Source organism: Anolis carolinensis, chromosome 1 (assembly GCF_035594765.1).
Source record: "Anolis carolinensis isolate JA03-04 chromosome 1, rAnoCar3.1.pri, whole genome shotgun sequence".
Classification (NCBI taxonomy): domain Eukaryota; kingdom Metazoa; phylum Chordata; class Lepidosauria; order Squamata; family Dactyloidae; genus Anolis; species Anolis carolinensis.
The window spans coordinates 134,429,762-134,448,850 of NC_085841.1; the positions used below are offsets into that span (position 1 = coordinate 134,429,762).

General features: G+C 40.9%; 1 protein-coding gene across 8 annotated transcripts in view; it reads left to right on the top strand.

Annotated features, from left to right (window-relative positions):
- dlgap2 (DLG associated protein 2) overlaps positions 1 to 19,089 on the top strand; it is a 619,373-nt gene that overhangs the window by 55,407 nt on the left and 544,877 nt on the right. The gene's annotated exons all lie outside the window — the stretch shown is intronic.

Below are 19,089 nucleotides of genomic sequence, written 5' to 3' on the forward strand. Positions count from 1 at the left end.
CAAAATATACAATTTTGGCATCTTGTTCCAGCTACATAAAAGGAAAAGTTTTCTAACCCTCATATAAGGGTCGTTTTATTATACATATGTGCCAATATCAAAAACTAAATCTTGCTGTAGGGATTGCTCGAATAGCAAAATTATTTAGAGGGCAAATCAGCACAGATTGGCTCAGTGCCCATGGATCAATATGCAGCTTCTGTACTCTTGAAGATTCAGTGTGCAACAAAAAAGAAGGGGCAGTGCTATTCATCAACTATAGCAAAACTGATTTTAAAGCAGCAGCAACAACAAAATGATACACAAGCTTGAGGTATGACCTCTAGGTTACTGCAGGTCATTCCATGCCTTAATTTCTCATTCCAAACTCTATAGCTTCTCATCAGGTTAGCATGTCTCAGGTTAGCATTTTCTCTTAAGGCTTCTGATATTTCCTGCCTTGGACTTCTGCAGACTTCCACCCTCTGAAAAAACTCCTACAAGAAACAGTTGTATTTAATTAATTATTTTGGAGTGAGCCTTTCTCTTCTAAACAGGTGAGAGTGGTGGTTCAGCCTCTCAATAGTATTTATTTATTTATTATTTATTTATTTTATATACCGCTCTTCTCCCCCAGGGGGACCTAGAGCAGTCTTACACAATGGCAGAATTAAATGCCACATATAATACAAAATGTAGTAAAATCAAACATAAAACACGATTAAAAGCAGGTATCCAAATCAAATTAAAACAATAAAAACCATGTGACCATTATAACAGGGGCAGTTTCGAGCCAAAGTCAGAGCCAGTCCGTGTTCGACTTAATATTAATTCACAGAACCCATCAGGCCATATCAACTCATATCTTAGGATAGGCCAAAGGCTTGGTCCCACATCCAGGTCTTCAGCTGCTTCCTAAAAGTCATGAATGAGGGGGCTTCCCTAATCTCCCTTGGGAAGGAGTTCCACAGCCATGGGGCCACCACCAAAAAAGCTCTGTCTCTTGTCCCCGCCAACTGCACCTGTGACGGTGGCGGGACCGAGAGCAGGGCCTCACTCGAAGATCTTAATCTGCGGGACGGCCCGTAGGGGGAGATACGTTCTGAGAGGTGATTTGGACCAGAGCCATTTAAGGTTTTGTAGGCCAAAGCCAGCACTTTGAATTGTGCCTGGAAGCTAAAAGGCAGCCAGTTCTGTTGTTGTGATGTCCCATGAACCCTTGGGCCGTGAACCTGACTCCATTGTGGACTACAGTGATGAGGAAACAGGTTTTGTGCCAATTCAGCAAGACTCTGCCCCGTTCCAGATGTTCCCTATTGACAATTCTAGTTCAGTGCTCATTAAAAAGGCCCTTGAAACGGAGTCTTCTCTTCCCAGTTCCCCTCCCTTTGATAGAAGGATGTTTGTGGAAACTAACAGGCAGGAGAAAGCTGGCAGGAGACGAAGCATGAGATTAGCAGCAAGGGAATCTGCTGATTAACCTATTTTCCCCTGAGAATTCTAAGGGAGGATTGCATCTGGTCAAGATGTTGTTCTAGCTCTTTTCCCTTGGGAAAAGAGCATTTGAGACACCTGTTCTGAGGGAAGATTCGAAGTTCTTTAAAAGTTCTGTGCGCTGGCTAGCCAGCGCGGAGTCAACGTGACAGTTGAAGGGATAACTTCACTTCCAGCCAAGTGTGGACCGCGTTTGAGTTCACTACCTTCCAGCCTTGCCGTGCCTTGCCTAGCCGTGTTCCTTGTCTTGTCTTGCCGTGATTCCAGCCTTGCCTTGTCGTGCCGTGTATCCAACCTTGTCTTCAATTCCTTGTCTTGGACTTGCTTTTGAACTTTAGAAAAAGACTTGGACATTTCCCCACTCAAACTGCTTGGAAGTTTGAGTGCGTTTCGGTTTTTGGATTACAAACTTTAAACTCTAATATTATATATTGGACAATTTATTACTGGACTATATTTGACCTTTCCTGGAAGGTCTATTGATGAACTATACCTTCTGCTTGTTTTCGTTTTAATTTCTTAATTCCTTAATAAAGATATTAGATTGTTTATTGGCCTCGGTGTATTGGTTTCCAGTGCTCTCGCAGCCAGGGGCGTCACAGTTGTAGTCATTCGTAATAAATTGCCAATTTATTAAAACACAAACCTTAGGACCTCATACCTTGAGGGTCCTGGTGCTTCTAAATGGCCATTCCACAATGGTGCCAATGCAGCTATTTCAAATTTTCTTCCTTCACAATTAAAAAAATTAGGAAAATTGCAAATGAAACACTATAAAACTCATGAGATATCCTTCCTGTAAAATTCTGTGAACGAGGCCATATGGTTTCACAACAGCAGCTTCATCTGGCCCTCCATCTCCTTCACCTGAACACATTTCATACTATTGGTGTGACAAAGATATAATTTTGCATCCTAGTTGGTTGTCTGTTGGTTTATTATTTTAATTGGACAGATTATTTCTGTTGTATTATTGGTTAAATAAAGTATTTCACACTTGTATCATTCTCTTCCCCAAACCAACATGTTTGATGTTGCTGGGGATACTATACATTGAAAATATGTTATAGATTATATGTGTCAAACACAAGGCCCACGGGCCAAATCCTTCCCTCCATATCATTTTATGTGGCCCACAAGGCTTTCAATGCCAGGGCAACATAGTTACATTTATACAATCTTACAATTACAAACAGACTTTTCAAGGCAAGCTTAAGGCTGATGTGGGTCTCTGGTGAACATGAGTTTGACACCTCTGCAATAGATGAATGTTCTGAACCTGAGTTCTTTTTCTTTTAAAAAAACTTATATAAATACAACAGCAGCACCCCCTAGTGTGTGCTTAACATGTCATAACATTATTAGCAGTACATTGCTTTGTGCAAAGTATATGAGTGCTTGTAAGAAGCAGCACAATTGATTCACATGAGGAAACTGAGGCAAATGTTGATGAAGCACCTAGCACACAATAGGGTTGTTTTTGCTTAAGTGTATTTTCAAGCCTCCTTGCTTGTATGCTTGTATGAGTCACATAATTTTTAAAAGAAATCCGACTTGCAGAAAAATCTTCAAGGAGATGTACTATTATGATTAATTTATTGGTAGAAGCTCTTCAATACAGTCTATTATTAGGATTAATTTATTAGTAGAATATTGACTTACTGCAGTGAGGATGAAATGAATTTTATTTCATTTGCAAGCTTTCATTAGAGTTCTTCTACCAACATAATGTGACTCTCTAGATCCAAATGTAGTATTGCTCACACATTATGATTATCTCAGTGTGTGGAACCTGTGTCCTCTGTCCTCCAATTGTTGGACCATAACTCCCATCATCTTATCCTTGACCAGTCTGGCTGCTGGCAAACCAGCTGGGATTTCTGGGAGTTGTAGGCCAAAACACATGGGGACCCACAGGTTGAGAACCACTGCTTTCGTGACTTGGAAGCCATAACTATTTTAGCCTGCATTCATAGATGCAAAGTTTCCAAGGAAGTTATAGTAACTCTATATTCTGGCCTCATCTGGAGTACTGTACTGTATTTAGTTCTAGATACTTCAATTTAAGAAGAACAAAAGCAAGCTCAGAGAAGAGCAACAAGTGTAAGACACAGGTCTGAGAACAAAATATATGAGGAAACATTGAAGAAGCTGGACATGTTCAACTTGGTGAAGAAAAGATTGAGGGGTCATCAGACTGCACTCTTTAATTATCTCAAGGGCTGTCACAGAGATGAAACGGTTCTTTTTTCCACAGTCACAGATAAGTACGAACAGGTTTAATGATCTGAAGTTCCAGGAAAGTAGATTTCATTTCAACATTAGAAGGAACTTCTTGATGGTGAAAGCAGTTTAGTAATTGAACTAATTGTCTAAAGAGGCAATGGGATCTCCTTCTCTGGACTGTCTTTAAAAAAAGGATGGACATCTTTCTGCTGCAAATGCTTTAGATCAAGTTCCCATATTGCACAGGACGTTGGACTGGATGGCCCAGGAGACCCCTTCCAACTCTATGATTCTGTGACTATTGAAGGGCAAAGGCCTGCCAGATTTTATTAACAGAAAATATATAAATACTAGTTGTACTGTTAATATATATAGTCAACCTTACATAGCCATGGATTCTGCATCTTTGGGTTTAACCAACCACAGGTTGAAAATAATATATTTTTTAAATCTCAAAGACATCCCAAGAGTAGTTTCCTTGACTTTTTCTCCTATCCCTGTTGTATCATGGTGGACATACTGTGAGGTAGAGTACAGTGAGTTAAATGAGCTCACCCAGGTTCACCCAGTGAGTTTCCTATTGAATAGGGACTGGTATTCAAGTATCCTTTCCAGTTATAGAACATCACAAGAAGTAGCTTTATATTTGGTGTGGAATTTCGCTTAATTTACTCATTTTCTCTGCTGTGTTGCCATTTACCACAAATTGATCTGCCCATGGAGTCTGTCTCATTGGCCAACAGGGTGTTTTTTTAAGAAAAGTAGTAAATGATCTTGCTCTCATTTTTGAATACAGATACGGAGTCATAACACAAGTCCTTTAATGTTTGTACTATTTGGGAATAAACTAGAAAGTGCTGATGTACTTTTATTGATGCGATTTTAAATTGCTTCTTAATAGAATTGTATATTAGCATAGGTTGTTTAATTGGCTTTTAACTTAACCATGTTTTAATCTGTATCCCTTATTTAATTTTCCTCAGTTCTACAATGAAGGTTGGATATAAACTAAATAATGTGTTTGTATGCTGTTTCTGTTAAAATACATTGTTGCAAAGGGGCCCAGCTATGCCTGCTTGTGTGGAAGACAATATGGGGGGAAAGCTGTGGGAAAACTTAATCCTGTTTAGCCATGAGTGGTGGATCTAATGTAGATCAGGATCCCTGTCCAACATCATCTTGGAAAGTTTTACATCCAGGTAGTATCTATTTGCTTTTTACTTACATATGTACCGGGGAGCCCCGGTGGTGCAGTGGGTTAAACCGCTGTGCTCTGAACTTAGAGTCATAGAATAGTAAAGTTGGAAGAGACCTCATGGGCCATCCAGTCCAACTCCCTGCCAAGAAGCAGGAAATCGCATTCAAAGCACCCCCGACAGATGGCCATCCAGCCTCTACTTAAAAGCCTCCAAAGAAGGAGCCTCCACCACAGTCCACAGAGTTCCACTGCTGAAACTCTCACAGTGAGGAAGTTCTTCCTGATGTTCAGGTGGAATCTCCTTTCCTGTAGTTTGAAGCCATTGTTCCATGTCCTAGTCTGCAGGGCAGCAGAAAACAAGCTTTCTCCCTCCTCCCTATGACTTCCCTTCACGTATTTGTACATGGCTATCATGTCTCCTCTCAGCCTTCTCTTCTGCAGGCTAAACATGCCCAGCTCTTTAAGCCGCTCATCATAGGGCTTGTTCTCCAGACCCTAATCATTTTAGTTGCCCTCCTCTGGATGCTTTCCAGCTTGTCAACATCTCCCTCCAATTGCGGTGCCCAGAATTGGACACAGTATTCCAGGTGTGGTCTGACCAAGGCAGAATAGAGGGGGAGCATGACTTCCCTGGATCTAGATGCTATTCCCCTATTGATGAAGGCCAGAATCCCGTTGGCTTTCTTAGCAGCCACACCACATTGCTGGCTCATGTTTAACTTGTTGTTCACAAGGACTCCAAGATCTTTTTCACATGTACTGCTGTCAAGCCAGGCGTCCCCCATTCTGTATCTTTGCATTCCATTTTTTCTGCCAAAGTGAAGTATCTTGCATTTATCCCTGTTGAACTTCATTTTGTTAGTTTCGGCCCATCTCTCTAGCCTGTCAAGAACGTTTTGAATTCTGCTCCTGTCTTCTGGAGTGTTGGCTATCCCTCCCAGTTTGGTGTCATCTGCAGACTTGATGATCGTGCCTTCTAACCTTTCATCTAAGTCGTTAATAAAGATGTTAAACAGAACCGGGCCCAGGACAGAACCCTGCGGCACTCCACTGACCAAAAGGTCGGCAGTTCGAATCCAGGGAGGAGTGAGCTCCTGCTGTTAGTCCCAGCTTTTGCCAAAATAGCAGTTCGAAAACATGCAAACGTGAATAGATCAATAGGTACCGCTCCAGCGGGAAGGTAACAACGCTCCGCTCCATGTAGTCATGCCAGCCACATGACCTTGAAGGTGTCTACGGGCAACGCCGGCTCTATGGCTTAGAAATGGAGATGAGCACCAACCCTCAGAGTCGGACATCACTAGACTTGATGTCAGGGGAAAACCTTTACCTTTACCTACATATATACCAGGGATAAGAAACCTGTGTTTCTCCAGACATCATTAGTCTCCCTGGGAGATCTATGAGCGAGTTGTGAGAACAACAGTCCTCTTCCACTATTATTCCCCACTGGCTGGTATTCAGATGTATTTAGTTCCCAGTGGCCAACCAGATGGTTATGGGATACCTACAGCAGGGACTGAATACAACTGAATAATACAAATTATTCCAGTAATTTGTATTATCCACAATTTGGAGCTGACCATCACTACATCTTGTGATAGCAGATTCTATATCCAGAAGTACTTCTTTTTATCTGTTTTATATTCTCCTTCATTGGATGATACATTACACATTACACTTCTTAGCGAAAAGGCTAAAAAGTGATAACACTAGATTATAGTATAGTGAGAGAAGAAAAAACACGTATGAGGTTGCACTATGAAACCATTACCTTTGCATGAACAGCACTTAATTCAGCAGGAGCTAACCTCCATTTACATATGCATCATTTTGAGCCATAAACGTACATATAGAACCCTGATGTGTGATGATCCTATATCATTATTTAAACAATTGAAGAAATGACAATCCTGTGAAGGAGGAAAAAGCATTTGTTACATAAGCAATTTCCTATCATTTAAAAGACACAGTCTTTCTTTGAGGTATTTGAGATTTGTGTTACACAGAGAATGGTGATTAAGCTGGTCAACGATTATTGAATAATTATTAAATTATTACTGAAACAACAAAGACTTAAATATTTTCTCTTATATCACACAACTAATAAATCATTTATCTATAATATTAACAGAATCATTTGTACTTTTGATCCTTTTCTATCCCACCCTGTTTTATCATTTATCTTTAAAAAAATTATTTGGTGTTTTGTCGTTGTACATTTATCTTTGTAAGGAAACCAATTACATTCTAGATCTACCACAGAAATTATAAGCGGCAGTAAATGAGGCCATGTGTCATATTAATTTTAGTTGTGGATTAAGTGCCATCTGATAGGATGTAGGAGGAACGTAAGAGAGCATAGCTCAGGGATTTTTTTCTTCTTCAGAGAAGGAATATGGGTGCCAGGGTAACTTGTTACATCAAATGAGTGAGATGATTCACCTTGTAAATTGTGTTATTTTATGTGGTAAATGATTTAAATTGGATTTCAGAAAATGAGGAAAATAATTCAAGTAGCTAGATATGGTTTCTGTTTTATTTGACAGATTCTCTATTTCTAAGTCGAAAGATATGTACCTATGTATGTACGATAGCTAGCTAGCTAATAGATGACTGTATTTCTGATATTATCTCAGCTGAGTGGAAATACTTTTGTTAAAGCTCAGTGTATTTTACAAACTGAATTTGTACAATCAAGAAGTAAACAAGAAAGGAGATTATTCCCAAAAGACAAATTAATTTTCTTTCTTTCTTTCTTTCTTTCTTTCTTTCTTTCTTTCTTTCTTTCTTTCTTTCTTTCTTTCTAATTTCTTCCTTCCTTCCTTCCTTCCTTCCTTCCTTCCTTCCTTCCCTCCCTCCCTCCCTCCCTCCCTCCCTCCCTCCCTCCCTCCCTCCTTCCTTCCTTCCTTTCTTTCTTTCTTTCTTTCTTTCTTTCTTTCTTTCTCTCCTTCCTTCTTTCTTTCTTTCTTTCTTTCTTTCTTTCTTTCTTTCTTTCTTTCTTTCTTTCTTTCTTCGATTGATTTAAAATTCTAGCGCCTGTATTCCTTGCTCTTCACATTAGATAACAAATTGCTAATTTAACAGTTTCCTGCCCTAATGCATACAATCTAAAGATAGAGCGCTCAAGGAAAAAGACATTGCAGTTTGGAAGAGCATTAAATTCTTCTCTCCCTTTGTGGCTGGGCAGTCAGTGCCAGTTGGAATAAAGGGAGGGTCTTTTCTCAATTTTTAAATAGATTCTGAACTATGTATAGGATTATTACCATGCCTTCCCTAATAAGTGGGGTATGGTATTATGAGTTGCTAGTTAGAACCTGGGACCATTTTTTGTCTGGACTAATAATAATAATTTTATTTCTTACCCGTCTGTCCTCATGGTTTGAGGCGAGTTACAACATCGCTAAAAGCATACAATCATCTAAAACATTATACAAAATACACATATTAAAACATATTTCTACAAATTACATATTAAAATACACCAAACAAAGATTAAACACATGACACAAGTTAAAATTTATGATTAAAACTGGCTGGGTAAGCCTTCTGAAGCAGATAAGTCTTTCAATGGCTTTTAAATTCCAACAGCTCATTTATTTATTTATTTATTTATTTTTCAAACTTATATGCCGCCACTCCCCTAGGGCTCGGGGCGGCTTACAAGAACCGGCTAAAATCAACAATTTAAAAACATCTTAAAACATCTTTAAAACATCTTTTAAAATATCTTTAAAACATCCTAAAAGCACCTTTTAAAACATCTAACAGAACTCAAAGGCCTGCCGAAACAGGTGTGTCTTACATGCCCTGCAGAAAGCCGACAAGTCCCGCAAGGCATGGACTTCAGGTGGCAAGGTGTTCCAGAGAGATGGCGCCACTGCTGAAAAGGCTCTGCGTCTAGTTGCTGTTAGACGCAAGGCCTTAAAACTGGGGACTTCCAACAGGTCTTGGTCCTCAGAATGGAGGGATCTCTGGGGTTTGTAGGGAGTGAGGCGGTCGCTCAGGTACATCGGCCCTAGACCATGTAAGGCCTTAAAGGTAAGTACCATCACTTTGAAAGTGATCCGGTGCTCAATTGGTAACCAGTGCAGCTGCCGTAAGATTGGTGTTATGTGGCATCTCATCGGGACTCCCGCAAGGAGCCGGGCAGCTGCATTTTGCACCAATTTGAGCTTCCGGATCACCAACACAGGAAGGCCGATGTAAAGGGCATTACAGTAGTCCAGTCTCGAGATGACCGTAGCCTGGATCACTGTAGCCAGGTTGTCCCTAGACAGATAGGGGGCTAGCCGTCTAGCCTGCCGAAGATGAAAAAAGCAGTTTTGCTAACGGCAGAGACCTGGGCTTCCATCGTCAATGAAGGGTCCAAGAGGACTCCCAGACTCTTTACTAGTGAAGACGGGCGTAGCGCTTCACCATCCAGGATTGGCAACTGGATATCCCCACTGCCCGGTCGGCCCAGCCATAGGATCTCCGTCTTTGCTGGATTCACCCTTAACCTACTGGAACGTAACCATCCAATAATGGCCTTGAGGCACTGATGAAAATTGTCGGGTACAGAATCTGGTCGGCCTTCCATCTTTAACACAAGCTGAGTGTCGTCAGCATATTGATAACACTCGAGCCCGAAATCTCGGACCAACTGAGCAAGTGGTCGCATATAGATGTTAAACAACAGAGGGGAGAGAATGGCCCCTTGAGGCAGCCCACAAAGTAGAGGGGACCTTTCAGAGACCAGGCCTCCCCTCTCCACTCGCTGTCCACGGTTGTGAAGAAAGGAGGCCAGCCAATTTAAAGCTGTCCCCCTGACTCCAACAACAGCAAGGCGGTGGGTCAAAAGATTATGATCGACTGTGTCAAATGCTGCAGTGAAGTCTAATAACACGAGCAACACCGACTCGCCCTGATCAAGCTGGCATCGAAGGTGATCCGTGATGGAGACCAGCACAGTCTCTGTCCCGTGTCCCGCACGAAAGCCGGACTGGAAGGGCTCTAATCCAGCTGTGTTGTCTAGGAACTGTTGCAACTGCTCCGCTACTGCCCTCTCAATCACCTTGCCCAGGAACGAGAGGTTCGAAACTGGGCGATAGCTGGAGGGAACCGAACGATCTAAATCTGGTTTCTTCAGCAGGGGAGAGACCACCGCCTCTTTTAAACCCTCTGGAAAGACTCCTTGCTCAAGGGAGCTGTTTATTATCTTCAACAGAGGGTCATGTAATCCCTCCATGCAGGATTTTACCAACCAGGAGGGACATGGATCGAGGGAGCAAGTGGTCGGTCTAGCTGCAGCTATGAGCCTATCGACAGCCTCTGCGTCCAGTGGGATGAACCGGTCAAAGGTAGGCCCAGCAAGTGGCCATGGAGTCTCAAGTTCTCTCCTTGTATCAATTGTGGCAGGGAGGTCCCGGCGTAGTAGTGAGATCTTGTCAACAAAATAGCTTTGGAAAGCCTCGGCTGAAGGGGCCTGATCATCACTTTTTGGGACAGTAGGAACCGTCGTTAGAGATCTAATTATTTTGAACAATTTAGTTGTCAGAGCTCTTTTGTCAGGTCATTCTACAGTCTTGGGGTGGCCAATGAAAAGGTCCTATGAGTGATGGTCACCAGTTGGGTTCTGGCAGGCCAGAGCAGCTGCCCCCCAGAGGATCTTAGTGTGTGGGGCTAACTGTATAGGAGAGGGTGATTATGTAGGTAACTTGAACCTAAACCATGTAGGGCTTTAAAGTAAAAAACAACACTTTGTGCTTTGTCCCTAAACTAATTGGCAGCCATCGGGGTAACTTTAGTATAGTGCAGTCTTTGAATTCTTGATAGCAGAAGGTGTTACCCCAAAGGAGATTCATCAGAGAATGCAAGCTGTTATGGTGATTGTGTTGATGTGAGTACTGTGCGTCATTGGGTGAGTAAGTTTAAATATGTTGAGGTAGGAACATCTGACTTGCGTGACAAACAAAGAGTTGGATGTCCTGTGACAGCAACCACCGAGTTTCACAAGCAAAAGGTTGACAGATTGATTCAGGACGATCATCGTATCACTCAGAGAGAAATTTCAAGCATAATCGGCATTTCACAAGAACGTGAACTGCTTTGCTTGGCTATTGGAAGATCTGTGCATGATGGGTACTGTGAGACGCTGATTGCGTAAACAGAGTGTCGATATCTTCCATGACAGCTTCAGAAAATTTGTTCATCGTTGACAGAAAAGTATCCAATTGTCTGGTGATTATGTGGAAAAGTAAATAGTGGTAGTCAAAGAGCACATTCTAAGGCTTATTTCTGTGTTTGATTTATTAAAATATTCCCATCCAAACCCAAGGAACGAAGGTTACTTTTACTTTTCATTCAACCCTCATAGTAAAAAACATTGAGAATAAAATGGCACCTTGTGGAATGCCACATAACAGCTCCTTTTTTTGAGGAGCAGCTAAACCCCAAGCACCACCATCTGGAACCTGCCTGAGAGGTACGACCGGAATCACTGCAGCGCAGTTGTCTCCAATTCCCAAGCCCCCCTCCAGGCATTCCAGGAGGATACCATGATCAATGGTATTGAAAGCCGCTGAGAGGTCTAGAAGCACCTATAACTCCCCCATCCAACATGACTATGCTTGCTTGGGAAGACTGGGAACTGTTGTACAAAAAATGTATCTCTTCAGGCTCTGTAGTTGTTGCTCTCTTTCTCATACATGCATACATGCATGTGTCTGTCTTTCTGCATGTGTGTGTTTGCATAGTGGTACATTTTGAATGCAGATGAATTCTTCATGGCCATTGTATGGATACACAATGTCATGATGAATCCCTGCACTTTGGGATTTTTTCACTATTGTTGCCGCCTCCAAATCATTTCCACCTTATGGTGACTCTGTAACAGAGTTTTCTTTAAGGTTCTTAGCAAGATATGTTCAGAGTGGTTTTGCCTTTGCCCTTTCTTTGAAATGAAAAGTAAGTTACTTGCCCAGAGTTAACCAGTGGGTTTTCATGGCCAAATGGGAATTTCAGTCCACATTTCCAGAGTTGTCCTCAGTCAAACAACACCACTGTGTCATGAGCCTTAACCCTACAAGCAGAGAGTTGACAAATGGCCCGAGTTCAAGCCAAATAGTCCAGCTAAGAGGCAACAACAGCAGGGTAACACAAACAGAGAAACTAAAGGTCTGTTCCAAGGCTAAAAGCTGAGTCTAGAGTCCATAAACTCTTATTCTAAGCTCAGCTGAGGGAGCTGCTGGGTAATGCTGGGCTCCAGCTCCACTGGCCCTTCAAACAGCATCTCCTCACCTGAGCTATCCATGATACATTGCAAATAACCACAAAGGGTATCTGAGGGATTCAACAAGAGTAATAAGATTGCCCTGATCCACATACACCCCTAACTTGGTTGCTATTATCATAAATGGTCCACAAGCTCAATTTTCTGGCCTAAAGATGGAAATTGCTTCTTGTTCTTTTACTGCATATGCATGAACAATATAATCTTTAAGAACACTAAGATCACTTTAGAATTGATTAATATCCAGGGAAGTAAAATGTGCAAATGTAGGTGCAGTGGGATTTGCTCCATTAAGTTATCAATCAGGTCTTTTTTAAAAAACGAAGGATTTGACAATGTGAGTGATTTTCTTAAACTGTTTCAACAAATTTAATAAGGTAATAATGGTATCATATATTGCCAGCTAACATTTTCTAACTGATCAATTCTGCTTACTGGTGGTCTTTCCAAAATGTCAAATTAAGACAATCCTAATTCCCCCAAATAATTTATTGGAAGTACATTGTGTCATAAAGAATGCATAATTTGAGAACCACACTGTTAACCACAGTACCCTTACCATTTATTGTGATCACTGCCAGATGTTTGACAGCCTCTCTGTGTTTAGCCTCTAGAAAGACAACAACTAGGATTCTGATGGAGCCTATGGTTCATCAATCCTCTGTTATCAGTCAATTTTAAAATGCCCTAGTTTCTCTTTCTTTGTCCATAGGCTATTTCAGTTTGAGTTCAAAGTGCAAAAGTACTTTGTCCTCAATTAACTTAGCAGTGGAGAGAGAAGAGGAGGTGGCTAAGTTTCCAATAAGCTCAAACTAAAGCAAACTGCTGCAGTCTCTCCTAGTTTGTATATTCTTCCCCATTTACAACCTATGCCATCTTTCTCATAATCTGATTTTTTTTTTACCACGTGTGTCCTGGTTTTCATTTGTGAAATGTTTCTGAGGAAGCTGATCCTATGAGGGGAAGTGTTGACCGCACAGCTTCCCCCCATTGCTTCCTAAGCAACATGGAAGTTCCTGTGTGTCGTCTGATGGGAGCTCCGTGGATAACCTAGGGCTTAACCAGCGTATGCCACCAGAAAAAGCCCTGTCTGATGATGTAGTAGGAGGACTTGAAGGAATTTTAACTAGACCTATGCCCATCTTTCTTCCTGATAACTGATATGTATAAAAAGGCCAGACTATCTCACACAATCTGTTACTGAACCCAATCAATTGCTTTCTGAGCTAACTGCACCCAAGGCAGCCATGATGATGATGATGATGATGATGATGATGATGATGATGATGATGATGATTATTATTATTATTATTATATTTATACCCTGCTTTATCTCTCCTGGAGGGGATTCAAAGCAGCCTTTGTTGATTAAAAGCACCTGGATACTCATAAACTCTTATATATGTTAAGCAAACACAGAATCCAGAACTGAGCAGAAGTGAGTTGGGGATGAGGATGGAGTTGATGGTGAAATCCCAACAAAAAGTATAATACTATATTATTCCAGCGTCCAGCCAAATTCAGTAAATAACAGCTAATGAGATTGAGGTATTTAAGAAAGTGCTGAGAAGGTTGCAGTACAATTTAGGGACTGTGCATCATTACATAGCAGTTTAAAGCAATGTGATACTACTTTACGCACACACTGCAAGGAGGTAAGAGGTTGACGTTCTCTTTGGAAAAGGGGGAGCAAAGTTAAGATGTTTCATTTCCAAGCATGGGATATTAGCTTGCTGACAGCATTCACTGTCAATGTTGATCTTGTACTTGCTCCTCCAAACATTTAATTATGTGGTTGTTGTGAGGAGGCAGCGAGAGATAGCAAGAACCTCTTACTATCCTTCTGATGAAAGACTGCTTTGAGTGAATGGTTTATGAGAAAATATGTACTTCATTAGTTCTTTCAATCATGGACTAACCTCAGCAATTGTAGTAACTCAACAGTCAATTGTAAGGGGCATCTTCCAGCTCTAAACCATTGCAGTGAATACACTAATTCTTTATTTTTTTCAAATTTCTCTGCAGCATACTCCAGGAGTAAGAGGGATGGGCATACCTGCAAAGGCAGGATAAGCATAATTAGATGAACATACTTGCTCTGTTCGACAAGATTAGGGACATATTTTATCAAGGCTTCTGATGGAATGGTGTTAAGCATATTTAGATGAATTTGTTTTCCAACTCGCCTTGCAAACCTCCCTTGGCAAGATAAGGAGTAGAAAGGGTAGGAACAGAGCATCCTCTTCAGTGAATGGAAGACTAATCTATTTGAATTCTAGTATCCACGTAAAAATGTGGAGTTGTTGTTTTGGTTTTTAAAACTTTGTATTTATTTTAATTGATTTGCTTTAGTAATTGCATAAGTTTAATATAATTTTCATATTTATGTTGTGTATATATTAATTGTTTTGCTTTTTTAATGGATTTGTTTTAATCATTGCATAAGTTTAGTACAATTTTCATATTTATGTTGTGTATATTTTAACTGTTTTGCTTTTTAAGTGTGTGCCATTTAAGTCTCAATTCTGAGAAAAAGTTGGATTAATAATCATGATGATGGTGGTTATAATAATGATGATGATGGTGTAGTTATGAGAGCTGCACTGATAGTTGCAGTTTGGAGCCTTGTTGCTGAAATGGAGATAAATGGTTACTGTCTAAGTCTTAAATGCATAGTTAAAAGTCAGCTTAAATGTCATTGATTTCTGTTAGGCTTAAGAAGATATCTAATATCCTCAGGAATGTGTCCCATATGACCACAGTTTGACAGTTTGTGAATGGAGAACAGCATGTAAAGCAAGAGGAGCACATTTTTTCTTGGCTAAACAACTAAGGTTTGTATTTTCTACTGGCCAACTAGATGCCTCTGGAAGTCCACAAGCAGAGCATGAGGTTAATTGCATCCTTCTGCTCACTTTCTACACCTTCTGCTCGCAAATCTTTCAGATGATGGACAGGAAGGCCTCAGTTTCCTTGAATTTCTTGGCTGCATTCTAGCGTACCTTGACAAGTAATGGAAGGGTTTATACTTTCTCTCCATGAAGAAAATCACTTTTTGTTCCTGCAAGAGGATGTACCTGTTTTTACAAAGTAGATCATTTAAATCTGGCATCAAGTTTTTAATGTTAATGCATGCCAATTAGATGTCCAGTGGCTAAACTGAGTACATCCTCAGATAATAAATCCTCAGTTTCAAGTAGTATGAAGAAACCTCTTTCTTCAAAGTAGGATTCAGCAATTGAATGTCTAAATTCTTGATGTCACACACAGAACAAAGGATGCTGTATTGGTCATCAGTTCTCTCCTTTCATTATAAGACTAAATCCCATTCCAGTTTCTAGTTTATTTCTGCGTCTCCATCTGCCACCAGAGTGTATTCTCTAAGGCTTTCATGGCTGGAATCACTGGGTTGCTGTGAGTCTTTTGGGCTGTATGGCCATGTTCAAGAAGCTTTCTCTCCTTATGTTTTGCCCGCATCTGTGGCAGGCATCCTCAGAGGTTGTGACGTTTATTCATATTTTCAATAATCAGTTGCTCACAGTTTTTCTAGTATAGGTTGAATATCCCTTATCCACAATTGAAAACACTTCAAAATCCAAAACTGACCGCAGGGGTGGCTGAGACAATGACATTTTGACTTTCTGATGGTTCATTGTAAATAATCTTTGTTTCATTCACAATATAATTAAAATAAAGTACATTCAGGTGATGTGTAAAAAGTGTCTATACAACATAAATGAATGTAATGTTTACACTTGGGTCCAATCTCCAAAAAACTTATTATTTATGTATGCAATTATTCCAAAATTTGGGGGGGGATCCAAAATACAGAATATTCTGGTCAAACATTTCAGCTAAGGGATGTTCAACCTTTACCTCAAGAAGATGAAAATGATAAGAAGAGAGACCACTTGAATAAAATTAAGTGCATTTGCATGATCACAGTACTGAATATTAAATAGTAGCATCAGGTGCTCATTTGTGTTTGTGAATTAGCCATCATAGATGAATCACAACAGATAGATAGCAACAGACCTAATAACTACCAACAAAGTAATCGACAGATTATCAACAAACACAGCAGAGCCAATTCAGACATTAATCTGAGTCATTAAGTGTGAGTCAAAGGACATAATGCATATCTGTGGGTTAGCTTTAACCCATCTCGCTCCTAAATTACAAATACAGTGTTACTTTTGCTGTCTTATATTATTTACTTCAATATCTCAACAAAGTCAATGCTGTAACCAGCTCACAGTAAATAGGGATAGCTGCTATCTTTGTACTGAATCTGATCATAAATCTTCATGATTAAAAAAACTCTTGTACTAGCAGAATTTCATGAAATGTACTTGCATGCTTCTTCACCCCCTATTTGGTTTTTACAGCATTCCTGAGCATTTTCTTTGGGTGATCAGTTTTTAAATTACATTTACATCCCACAACTTTAAGTCTCACCTTTCTTGAATCATGGATTTCAAAGGTTCGCAGGCAGAATGCCACCCAAACCTTTTCCATATGCTGGTGACTGCTCTGTTTCACATTTGTGGCATCCTTTAAGTTCAAACCATCTATGTACTATTACGTCAGAGCTTTCCAAACCTTTCATGTTGGAGATGCACTTTGTAGATGTGCATCATTTTGCGACATAGTAATTCTGTTTTATTAGCAAACCGGAACTTAAACCAACCCCTTATATGGACACTTACATAAATTGTAATAACGAAATATATGGGGATGCAACATATTTCATGAAAACCTTTTATTTGTGTTTTTTAAAAAATATATGATTTATTGCTTATTTCACATAGCTTCAGAGGTTTCTCATTATGTTTGTACGATACACCTACGCACTGCAGCAGACACACTAAAGTGTCATGTTATGCAGTTTGGAAAGTTCTATATTAAGTAATTCTTAAAGCAGACCTGCACAACATTCAGCCTATAGGCTGGACCAGGCATGTAGCCGAGGCGGGGGGGGGGGGGCTTGAGGGGCTTCAGCCCAACCCGAAATTCTCAGGGTGGTCCGTGAGATGGCCTTACTGGTACTGTTATGTTTCTTTATATCATGATCTGATCACCATGCTCAATATATCCTATATGCATGGGGGTATTGGGATAACAATACAAAAGGTTTCCTAGGGTAGATCCTCTCTCACTCAGCCCCCACTCCCCGAATCAAAATCCTGGCTACAGGCCTGGGCTGAAAACAGTCTGCAAAGGACTTCCTTGAGGCCCATGGAAGGGGCTGGGCCTCCCCTTTGTTGGTCAGGCCTTCCCATGGCTGCCTTCCTGGTCAGGCAGAGAGGGAGGGAGGGGGAATAGCCTGCAGAAGTTATTTTGAAATATTGGCTCTTCTCAAGAGCTAAGTTGTGCAGGCATGCCTTACAGAGAATAACAACCTCTTCATACATGGCAACTCGTGGGTGAAGGAGGGTGGAGCCAGTGCATGCTGCCACCAGGGCAATATGGGAAGGCTCCCATGTTGCCATCAGAATGCATGGGGGAAGCCGCATACACCATGCACACATTTTTCCCTGATTGCCCTCGGCTGGAGCCGGGCGATGCAGGGTGTGGGGTGCTGAGTTCCCCATGCCCCTCTACAAAGCAGAGCACCTTTGGCAGCCAAGTCACAAGATCTTAAATCTAACGCTATCAGTATGCTCATGCCCAGTGTGGAATCCATCTCACCACGTTAAAACAATGTATGTGGCTCTTAATGAGACATGCCGCATCATCACAGGATGTCTACATCCCACACCACTGGATAAATTATACTGTTTAGTTGGCAGTACACCACCTGACATCTGCTGGGAAGTAGCGGCCAGCAATGAAAGGATTAAGGCAGTGACATCTTTGGCACATCCTCTGTTCGGATATCAGCCAGCAAGCCAATGCTTTAAATCAAGAAATAGTTTTCTAAGATCTACAGAGATACTCGCAGGAACACCTCAGCAAGCGAGAGTTCAAAAGTGGCAGGCTAAAACCCGGAAACTGATGCTGCAAACTGTTCAGTGATAACGACCTACAATGTTTGAATATGAATCGTCTTTTAAAAAAATTCAAAAGAAGACTTCTTTTAGTGTTTTGGTACAAGTAGAAATTTTGAAGATTCCAATTATTCTCTTCCAAGAGAAAGCATACTTATTTATTTATCATGTCAGAAGCGAACTGAGGGTATAAGTTATAACGTATTTGAAAACAAAACTTTTTTTAAAAAAAACAACTTGGCATTATACGAAATGTTCTTTGACCAGTAGCTGGCCACTTGGATTGCCTCTGGTGTTGCTGTAAGAAGGTCCTCCACTGTGCATGTGGCAGGGCTCAGACTGCATTGTAATAAGTGGTCTATGGTTTGCTTTTCTCCACACTCGCATGTCATGGACTCCACTTTGTAGCCCCATTTCTTAAGGTTGACTCTGCATCTTGTGATGCCAGAGTGCAATCTCTTCAGCACCTTCCAAGTTGCCCAGTCTTCTGTATGCCCAGGAGGGAACCTCCCATCTGGCGACAGCCACTGATTGAGCACGTGTACCCTCCAACTACCCTAATTTGACAGGGACGGTCACAATTCATATCCCATTATCATGTTCTGGAGCTGCTTTTAAAATGTCCCATTTTATGCTTCCTCCTCCCACTTCCCCCCTTCATCCCCAGCTCACGTCCATTGCTGCAAATGCATTCAATTAACTCAGCAGGGGAGAGAGGAGGAAAAGGCAAAATCTTGCCCTTCCCTCTAGGCTCAGGAAAATACAAACTCCTACAGCTTGTATTAGCTTGTGTGATTTTCCTCACTGATAACTTTTGGAATGTTCATCATATGCTGGTGTTTGGTGACACCCTCTCCTGGGTTTCATGTGCTAAATGTTGGAGATTATATCAAAGCAGAGTGTGGGCACTGAATGATTTGCATCAACAT